Source organism: Dipteris shenzhenensis, chromosome 23, assembly GCF_047967505.1.
Source record: "Dipteris shenzhenensis isolate YYH24624 ecotype China chromosome 23, Dip_SZ_1.0, whole genome shotgun sequence".
In the NCBI taxonomy this organism is placed as follows: Eukaryota; Viridiplantae; Streptophyta; class Polypodiopsida; order Gleicheniales; family Dipteridaceae; genus Dipteris; species Dipteris shenzhenensis.
Genome location: NC_141618.1, coordinates 7,012,198 through 7,022,379, shown reverse-complemented (window position 1 = coordinate 7,022,379; position 10,182 = coordinate 7,012,198).

Genomic DNA, 10,182 nt, shown 5'->3' with positions numbered 1-10,182 from the left:
TCTGCACTAGTTGATGATTGGAAACAGGACAGTTTTTTTTCTTTGGGATCTGTAAAGCTGAACGGAGCTCTTTTTCCTCGGTGTGTAAGGTGTGATCATAAAGTCTATTAATTTAGGTTTGTTCCAAATTATCTTCTCCTCCTTTCTTGTATGCATTTTTGTATAATACTGCTTGATGTATCTTTAATCTCTCTCTGAAACCCCTCTAACCACCCGTGGAAGTGATAAGAAAATCAAGCTTGTACAAAGGCTAATCCTAAGTGTGAAATTGAAGTAACTATGGTGTATCCTTGTTTGTGCGGTGATATTTTCCTGGATAGCAAGTTAGTCATCAGCTTTACATGTTTAGAAATCAATCACAATCAAATTTGTGCATGATTAAACTTTCTTTGGACTGGGACTAAAACCTTGGTCAGCTATATCTTCATCACCGATGTTTTGTATAAGATTGCCATGAAACTATGGAAAATGTCAAGGAGAAGCCCGTGGAGGGAAGCTATAGCTTCATCACCAATATTTTGTATAAGATTGCCATGAAACTATGGAAAATGTGAAGGAGAAGCCCGTGGAGGGAAGATTGTGACTAGGTAAGATGACCCATGTGTTGTAATTACAGGGTTAATGCCCCACATGAGCACCATGAGGACATCAGGGCTCGACAATGCCTCACGTGAGCACCATGAGGACAACAGGGCTTGACACCTGTGACCTTGTTGTTCGTATTATCTTCTCTATGGGCAGCAAGCATGGCTGCCATACAGGTAGAAGCATCCCACTCAAAGGGGGAGAACATATGGCCCCATGATGGGTTATGTAGATGCTACATTAGGGTTTGAGGAAGCACATGCCAATGAAGGGGCTGCACATGGATTTCCTTGTTGGGATTGCTGGAAAGCCCAGGAAGAGGGCTAGACAGTCCACGTGGGACTGTCATGGGTCAGGTCCTTTGTAGGGCAGTCCAAGAGCCCGCAAGGGGCAGGAATGACTGGCTGGGTATGTCCTTAATGGCACACATGGAGGTCGCAGGTGGAGGTTGGGTCTGAGGCAGGTCTGCTCTGGCCAGTCAGGCAGTTTAGGGCTGTTGGCAGACTCGCCACCACCTCCTATAACTAGGGGCATTCAGCCAGTCCCTTGCTGAAGACTATAAAGGCACATGGATGCAAGATCATGCAATGGAGGCCAGCAGCTGTAGGAGCAGTCTATAGTCCACTGTTGGTGCTCAGTTTGGTGCACCTTCCAGGCTGTGGGTAGATTAGCCCCCCCAGCTGTGTATGCGGAGTGTTTGTGATGCTTTGCCCTTGTGTGGACCTTGGTAGTACATTCTTTTGCTGCTTACTTTTCTGTGTATATATCCAGATCTGAGTGTCTCTATTACTACTGATGTGCATGCATATATGTTGTGAGGGGTGGATTTGAGAGCTAGTATGATCCTTGGGACTGTGGGGGTAGTGAGATGTATGCTGTCCTGTTATTTCTGACATGATGCAGTAATGGTTACAAGGTGTTGAATTTTGGGTTTGTGGAATTTCCAAATTTCTCAGATCCGATGGCCTCACGAGTGCCTATTTCTTGAGAGGGAGAGAAAAATCAGATGGGAGCGATTACCCAAGATGGAAGGTCAAGATACGGAGCCACCACTGAGTGCCAATGTTTGCATACTTGGGTGGTGTGTGTGTGGTTTTTGATTTCTCATAAAGAGATACGTCTCAACTTGTGAGACACTAATGCCTATAACCCCTTCAATGGAGATCCACCCTTAGATGCTAGACCCTAGCCAACTAGTACCTAGCTCACCTAGTAGGAAAAGCATATACATTCTTTTGGAAAACATCCTAATCTAAAGAACTTGAAATTAGAGAGAATAAAGATATGGAATAAATGCATTTACCAAGCAACTGGATATTGTTTTGTGAAGAGAAGTGATAGGGTTGATGGTGGTTCCCAAGTTGTTTAAATATGGGACCATTTGGCCAGCCCCTTCCTCACCCATTGAAACCTGTGAAGGCATATGAAAGTGAGGTAGGCTAGCAATCATTATAGTAGTCCATAGTCCACTTTTGCTGCTTAGCTTCTAGGTTGTATGTAGGTCAGCCCATACATATCTACAAGGAGTGCTTGTGATAGCTTTTTGTGGACCCATGTCATGTTTTGTGGAGCTTGGTTGTACATTCTTTTGCATTTACCAAGCAACTGGATATTGTTTTGTGAAAAGAAGTCATAGGGTTGATGGTGGTTCCCGAGTTGTTTAAATATGGGACCATTTGGCCAGTCCCTTATCCTTTGAAACCTATGAAGGCATATGAAAGTGAGGTAGGCTAGCAATCATTATAGTAGTCCATAGTCCACTTTTGGTGCTTAGCTTCTAGGTATGTAGGTCAGCCCATACATATCTACAAGGAGTGCTTGTGATAGCTTTTTGTGAACCCATGTCATGTTTCATGGAGCTTGGCTGTACATTCTTTTGCTGTCTACTTTTGTTGTGTGTTTATTGTGTCTTCATGATTACTTGTGCACATGCTGTGAAGTGAAATATGGGAGTTACTATGATCATTGGGAATCTTATTGTGCTACATGGTAGTGAATGTGCGTGCTACCTTATTATCTCTAGCACCATGTCCATACCAAAGGGAAAAAATAGCTAAGATTGCAAAAAGAAGTCGTGGCAAGAAGAATCCATGGCAAGTAGTGCCAAGGTAAATATGAAGATATTCAAGGTGGCATCAAGGAGAAGTCATGGCAAGGAGTACTAGGATTGCATGTAGCATAGAGATCAAGGGATGTGTAGCAATGTTTCTACAAATTGATAAATACCATATTAAAGAAACATAGGAGAGGAGACTAACGTCGTAAGGTTTTTGCAAAGTGATAATTACCATACTAAAAGAACTGATAGTTCCTTGACTACCATCATTTGTGCGACGGATCACCCACTTTGTTTGATGAAGATCAAATTCCTCCACCACACAATCATTATCACTTGTAATTGGAACATGAGATCCCACTCCACATAGCAAGGAAGATCTTCGCTGAGGTTCTTTACTTATTCTTTGAAACTCTGGGCCATTTGAGTCATTCTTATGAATCATATCCGACATGGATTTTGGCCGTTTCTTTCTATAAGTCTTATCATTGCCCATTTCATTTCCACATGGCTTTTCAACTCCTATCTTCTTAGTCACTTCATTTGTCAAGTCGATGAATTCCCTTTTACTATTGCAATGCATGGTTCTCATATTTTCTCTTCTCATCAACTTCTCAACACATGGGCCCTTTCCAATATGCTTGCCTTTCAAGTAAGACGCATGCTTTGTACTTTGCAATACTGCACCTGTCAAATCTGATGTACATGCATCATATAGTGACATATAATTAACTCCATTGTTTGAATCTAGCCAACTATGGATAGACTTTGCTAAGTTAGTTCTTGGAATAATGGAGAAACTAGTTTTTCCCATCGGTGCTTCTCCCATATCAGTCCTGGCTAAGTTTTAGGATATTGGTGCATTTGTTTCGTAGACCTATGAGCTATTCATGTACCTCTGCTTAGACTTGAACCTTTGGTCATGTGTTGATGGTATTTTTCTCATCCCTCATTGATCAATGATCCAGTGCTCGGGTTGATGTATGTGCATAGAACTTGCAAGAAGATGCTCTCTCTTGCACTCAATAAGCTACTCATGCTGCAGGTTATCTATGGTTCTTGTGTTGTAGAATAAGATGTCAAGAAAACATAATGTATGGGGGTTTGTGATGTGTGGTAAAAACTATATGGAGATGGGTAATTAAGCGTTTTTTGTGAATACAAGTACGCAAATTTGGAAAACGTGATATAGAAAGGAAACAATACTTTGTATCAATGTAGAATTGCTCGGTTATAACATCCATAACTACAAACTCAATGCTTCGACACTTTGTTGATCACCTTGTCTGACCTAACAAGACAAAACTAGGGTACTTGGACACGTAGTTGATTGAGTGAGTCTATCCTAACTCAGAATCACGCTTTAATACCTATAGACTCAGGCAGCTAAGGATGCCGCCTTCCTATTCCAAACCTCATAGTCCACTAAAGCATTACATCTTGGTGTTCTTCAAAAACTAGTAAGCATGACCCTAACATGTTTTATATTGCTGAATAGAAATTAAAATCATCAATACTCATGCAATCGATATGTATATATTAGGCTCGTTTCCTTTTATATTTTCTTTCAGCTATGTTTTGTGCTATACTTTGATTATCTCAAATGCAAAAAGGTTACCTTTGATTGTTTGGTATTGTGCTCCTTCTATAGATAATGCTACCTGCAAGGCCATGAGAACACATGAAAGAAATATAAAGTAGGAATTAGATTCATATATGATTTCATTGCTTTTGTAAAAACAAATGCATAATACTGAAGGGGTACATAAAATGTTATCTTATGTTCATTCGCATTGTGTTTGTTGAACATGGAATGAACTTTGATAAACCTGGTGTATCGTTCATGAACCGCAAGAACATGTTCAACTCGACAGTACTTCTTATAATATTGGCCTCTATCTTGGTTGGATTTCCATTGATGAAATTGGGAATGATAATTACAGATGGTAGAACTCCCAATCATATTAATGCTTGTGATATTCTCAAGCTAAAGAGAGGAATCAAATATTTATGGTTTCTTGAATCGAATGATCCATGACTAGATCTAAGATATTGAAATTTAGATATTGATGTTTCCTAAGATATTAAAGAGGTTCTATTTATCAAAGGGCAATTTCTTGTAAAACAAAATTTAAATGAGAGAATCGTTGAGAAATAGTGCTAACATGATACTGTTCTGGTTTTTTATTTATACGAATTAATTTATGAGAGATAGCGACGTTTCAAATAGTAGTATTTCTTTTGATATGAAGGGTGTCCTTTGAGGTTGTTGTATCCTTGTACTCCTGCTGTATAAAACTGTGATATGTATTTTTCTTCTAGTGTAATTGCCTTGTCTACATTATTTGTTTCGGCCAATATATCTACAATAAAATTTTCCTCAAAAGGACTAAAATTTTCAATGTCGAATTTCATCTTATGTGGAGAGTATTTTTTGTGGGCTTCTATACACCTTGCTAGATTGTTGGTATGTTTATTTCCTTTTTTTGTTGCATGTTGTTGAATAGATCAAATGGCTGTCTTTCCTTTTGCTTGGCGCTTTGTTGGACGGCCATTGGTGTCTTTGATTCTTAGCGTATCTATTTTTTGGAGTGGCAATAATACAATTAATATATCATTATGTTTATGCCTCTATAATTCAACTTTTAAACATATAAATTTGGATAATTATAAAACAGGTATAGAACGCATTGACATGGTATTCGGATTTTTACCTTCATTTGGTTTTGCGAACGGGTTAAAGCCTTGTCCATATTGCTCAGTCACAACATCTAGAGCTAATTTTACTGTTGTTTTTTGTCCGGTTTATTGATCCCGTGGTCATCCATAAATTTGTTTAATATAGTTGATCCTGTCTTACGATCCAAACTTATAAGCCGACCTAATGAGATGTTGAGACATAATGTAGAAGCTCGATATAGTAACAAGAAATGCCATTTGCTTTTTTGTCTCTAGCAACTCTTGAGCTTCGTTTTGTATCATGAATTCATGGTGATTACATAATTCTATATCTAATTCCCTTGGTATAGTTTTCATAAGTCCTAGATATTGTTTGTAACTGATCAGGGAAAATTATTATTACTGTAGTGTTGATTTTTGTTTTGGGATAGTTTTACTACCATTTGCTAATCGATTAGTCTTCTCCTTGTTCAAGAGTCATTGCTTGCAATCACTAATAAACTCGTTCAGTATTGAGTATGTTGGAAACCCCAATATGTATGTGGTTGGCTCTTCTCTAGCATTGTTAGCCATTTTTATTTGGGGAGTTGACAAGTAGACTGTTTTTTGTTGGTTTTTAATGCTAGCTTAATGTTGACTTGCGATTTGTACAATTCGAATAACTGTGATATGGTGTTATGTATGGAGATTGGTTTTAGCTGTTAGGTAAATTAGATTTTCAATAAATGATGGTAACTAAATAGGACATTATAGTTTATGTTGTACCTAGTTTGGATCCATGTAAATGTTGTGATTGGTAATTATCAAATGGATGTAGATTTGCAAGTAGAGAATGAAAGTTAGACCTGCACTAAATTTCTTGCAACTAATGTAAGTAAGTTAGAATTGTTCTAATAGTACCGTTTAGAATAGGATAGGTTGAAAGTCATCAGGTCTTAGTTGGCCCAAAATGTGAAGATTTTGCCTTGATGTGACTCTAGATAGCATGACATATGCAAGCCCAAGTGTGAATGCTTCCCGAATGACCACCATTGCTTTGGTTGAGATCGTGCATCCTTGTTCCTTGTGTCCTGTGATAGCATATGCAAGTGTGATTGGGAAAGTTGTCTTGTGGTACCACTTGCCATTCATTGGTTTTCTGCGATGTCTTATCTTGCGCAACACAATTGGTTGCGATGTCATGTTGATGATAGTGTGGATCTCTGTAATAGTTCCATTAGTTGAGGATCATTTGATGTTATTGACAGTCGCAGTTGCACCATTGGCTGTGTCAATTGTCAGGTCAATGTTCTCTGTGATCATTATTCTAGCTCCATTTGCGATTTCAATGATCTCGTGGAATTTTTTATCATCTAACCATTCTTTTAGGCAAGGGCTCATCAGTTGCATTTGTGGTTCTCAAGACACGCTATATTTCAGTAGCAGGAAATAGTTTGTGTATATTCTCTAGCATCAAGGCAATGGGAGCATATTATTGTAGTGTTGTTGTCCACAAACTGTTCTACTTGTTCTTCATTGATCATGATGCTACTGAGGTACTGATGTATCTCTTCTACTGTCGGTTCTCTATCTCGTATGATGTTCAAAGACTCAAGGAAGTCACCATCGAGGGCATGCCATATAGAGTGTTTCATGATGTAGATTGTGCCATGCTACCAATGTGGAGATCTTTTTATGTGGCATGTCTGGCAATAGTATGCTTGGTGTTTGCATATTGCTGGTAGCTACACAAGTTCTCCGAATAGCAACATGATTTTATTATCAAATCGGTTGAGAATCGATTGTTGCGACATGACTGTGCAGAGCTATCTGATTACGAGATCAAACGTTGTACTTGTCATCATGGATATTTCATCGATGATTATCACATCAGCTTGGCCAATTTCTTAATGTCGTTCCTCTATTTTGGGAATGGAGGAGGGGTGTAGTTGCGAATAGCTTGTGAGCTTGAATTGGTAATGAATAGTTGTGGCTATGCGGTTGAGTCGCATTGTTGTAGCACCTATGGTCACGGTTAATGTTACAGATTTGTTGCTTTTTACAAGCTAGTATGTCACATATCTTATCAAGAAGGATCTCCCTGCTCCCGTTGTGCCACAAATGATATGGAGTCCTTTCCATTTAGAAATGATTTCATTGTATATGTCACTTTACTCTGAGGTAAGTTTGGCATGCTCCATCTGCCTGAATTCATGAAGCAGTCCCAGTAGTCATGTGCAATCATGCAAGATTTCTATTTTGTTTTGATCATTGACTTATGGTGATGTCATAATATCTACTCGTAGCAAAGGGCTTTTTTGCAAAACCATGTCCATTATTTGTTGTATTCTCTCTTCTACTAGTAACTGGCGCTGGGTGTATTTGGTGATATACATTTCCAGATCATCCTCTATCTTGATGATGCCTTGGGATGTGGCATTCATCAAAGTATGATTGTGTTGTGTTTTCCTTTGATATGAGTGAAGCCTCAGTCCTAAAGGGCACCTGACGTAGGGGGAGATTAAAGAAGAAACCCTCTATTTGATGTCTTGGATGGTATTCTGTGAAACGGACCACTTTAGTTGATTGGTAAATAAAATTATGGAGAGCATTAGTGCCTATATGTCTGTCCCTTGCCCTCTCGCTCTTTTCCATGGTGTAACTTGTATGCTATGCACAAAATGTGATGGGTTCAATTGATGTCGGAGGGCCGTGCACAATATAGATCTATTGGATGCATCGTTGTGTTCTCGTTCAGTGACAATCTTTTGTCGGAGTGTGGGTAGTGAGGCATCTATGTAGTGTACCACCTCGTTGCACTCGATGATGGAGATCTGCAAGCAATTTAGGGTTGCCTCTATTGGTGATGTTGGCTTAGTCAAAATAGATGCGGAAATGATCTTTAGCTTGACTAGATCTAGGTTACATAGGTCCAATATTTTGGCATATCAACATTGAGGTTCAACTACCCAATTGATTGGGTTTTCATGGCGTACTTCAGAAGATAGTGTGAGAGGCCAGAGTTTGTGATGTGTTGGATGTTCATGTGCGCACCCCATAGTAGCAGCACGGTTGAATGGTAGGGGACAACATTGTTGTGTTCATACACGGGTCGAGATGATTTTGAAGACCTCATCAAGTACATGCAAGAGCATAGATGTCCTAGGCACCTACTTGGGAGCCCGAGATGATTTTGAAGACCTCATCAAGTACATGCAAGACTACATCGCGAGTTTTGCATATCAACTTGATGATTCTACAAAAAGGACACCGTTGAGTATTTTTATCGATCGAGGCAAAGGGATTTGATTGTGTGTCGACCGTTGACCTTGCCTGGTTGCCCTATGCATGATTTTCTACATACGTGGACCTGTTTTGTTTTGACCAAGTCATGCAAGCGGGATTGCAATAGCTGATCTATGCCATTCACATTTATAGAGCCACTTCTCAGTATATGAGCCACTACCTCATTGGATATTCTATTGATGTCATCATTGTGAATCTAGAGCATGATGTGTGCATGTAGGGATCCACGGTTTTGGATTTTGTACTAGATGAGATGATGTTTGACTCGACTGAGTATACCAGATGGATTAAAGATAAAATGCCACAAGAAGATTCGCAACCGGTAGTAAAAGAGAACTACGCACTCAACTGGGCAATCTCTCCAAGTGAAGTTCAGGTTGATGGAGGAGATTATTTTCTCTATTTCATCAATTTCAGACCAACGTGTTGATGTGACCTCATCAGCCACCATCAATATCAAAAATAAGTTTGGTAATTCCCACAAGTCAACCATTGCAATCATGTCTTTCAAGTTGCGACGGTGCCATGATTGTGATCCTGGTAGGGTTGTGGGTAGCCTGTATTTGAGAATATTTCTGTAGACTTCTTGTTCAGTTGCATTTATGTTGGTCTTTCTGAAGTTATCTATCTCTTTGCAAACAAGCTATTTGGGTACTATTTGCGATTTGGACGGCTTGTTTCAGCTAATACATGAGCAATAAATATGGCTTGTACAAAGTGTACAATGAGAAGAGCATCCCAATCCTCATTTTTGGGTAATCTGCAAATCGGATATCCCCATTGAAAGTGCTATGTCCGAAAGGGAACATGAATGGAAAGAGTGGAATATCTATTGAGATATCAGGGCATGATGTACCAGGTTCTGGTCATCCATCTGTGTAGAATGTTGGGGGCCTTCGACTGCCATACCAAAATCTCTTAAGAAAATTGAAGCCATTTCGTGTGTATCTCTTTTCTGATATTGTGTATGTGTAGCTACGGGGACCATGTTCCCTAAGACTAAGTAGAATTTTGTGTTTTAGCAGTAGCAATGAGATCGAATAGGCTATCGATTGAGTGCCTTGAAATGATCTCTACTATGGCTTCAGCTTGACAATATACATATTAAACGATCAATGGTGCATTACATACTATATATATTTGATCTAAACAAATCTCTAGGTATTTTGTAATTCATACTTAAATTAATTGTAAAGGAGAATGTTGATGTATCATGTGTATTTTTATGCTTACATGGTTGATTTCAAATGCTTAATTTGTTGTTAAATCCTTTTTCTTTTTGATGCGGGAGTTGTAGTGGAGAAGATGGCTACATAATTGAGCAAAAGTAAATAAAAAAATATAGTATTTTGACTATGAATAATTATTCTTTATATATAAAGTAACATCAATTTGTTGGAGGTAAGTTTTCCTTTGAATTTTCAGATAATGATTATGTGATAACAACGAAATCTTGAAAGGGAAACTAATTTGCTCTTTTTGATGCGGCAGTTGTAGTGGAGAAGATGGCTACATAATTGAGCAAAAGTAAATCTAGAAAAGATAGTATTTTGACTATGAATAATTATTCTTTATAT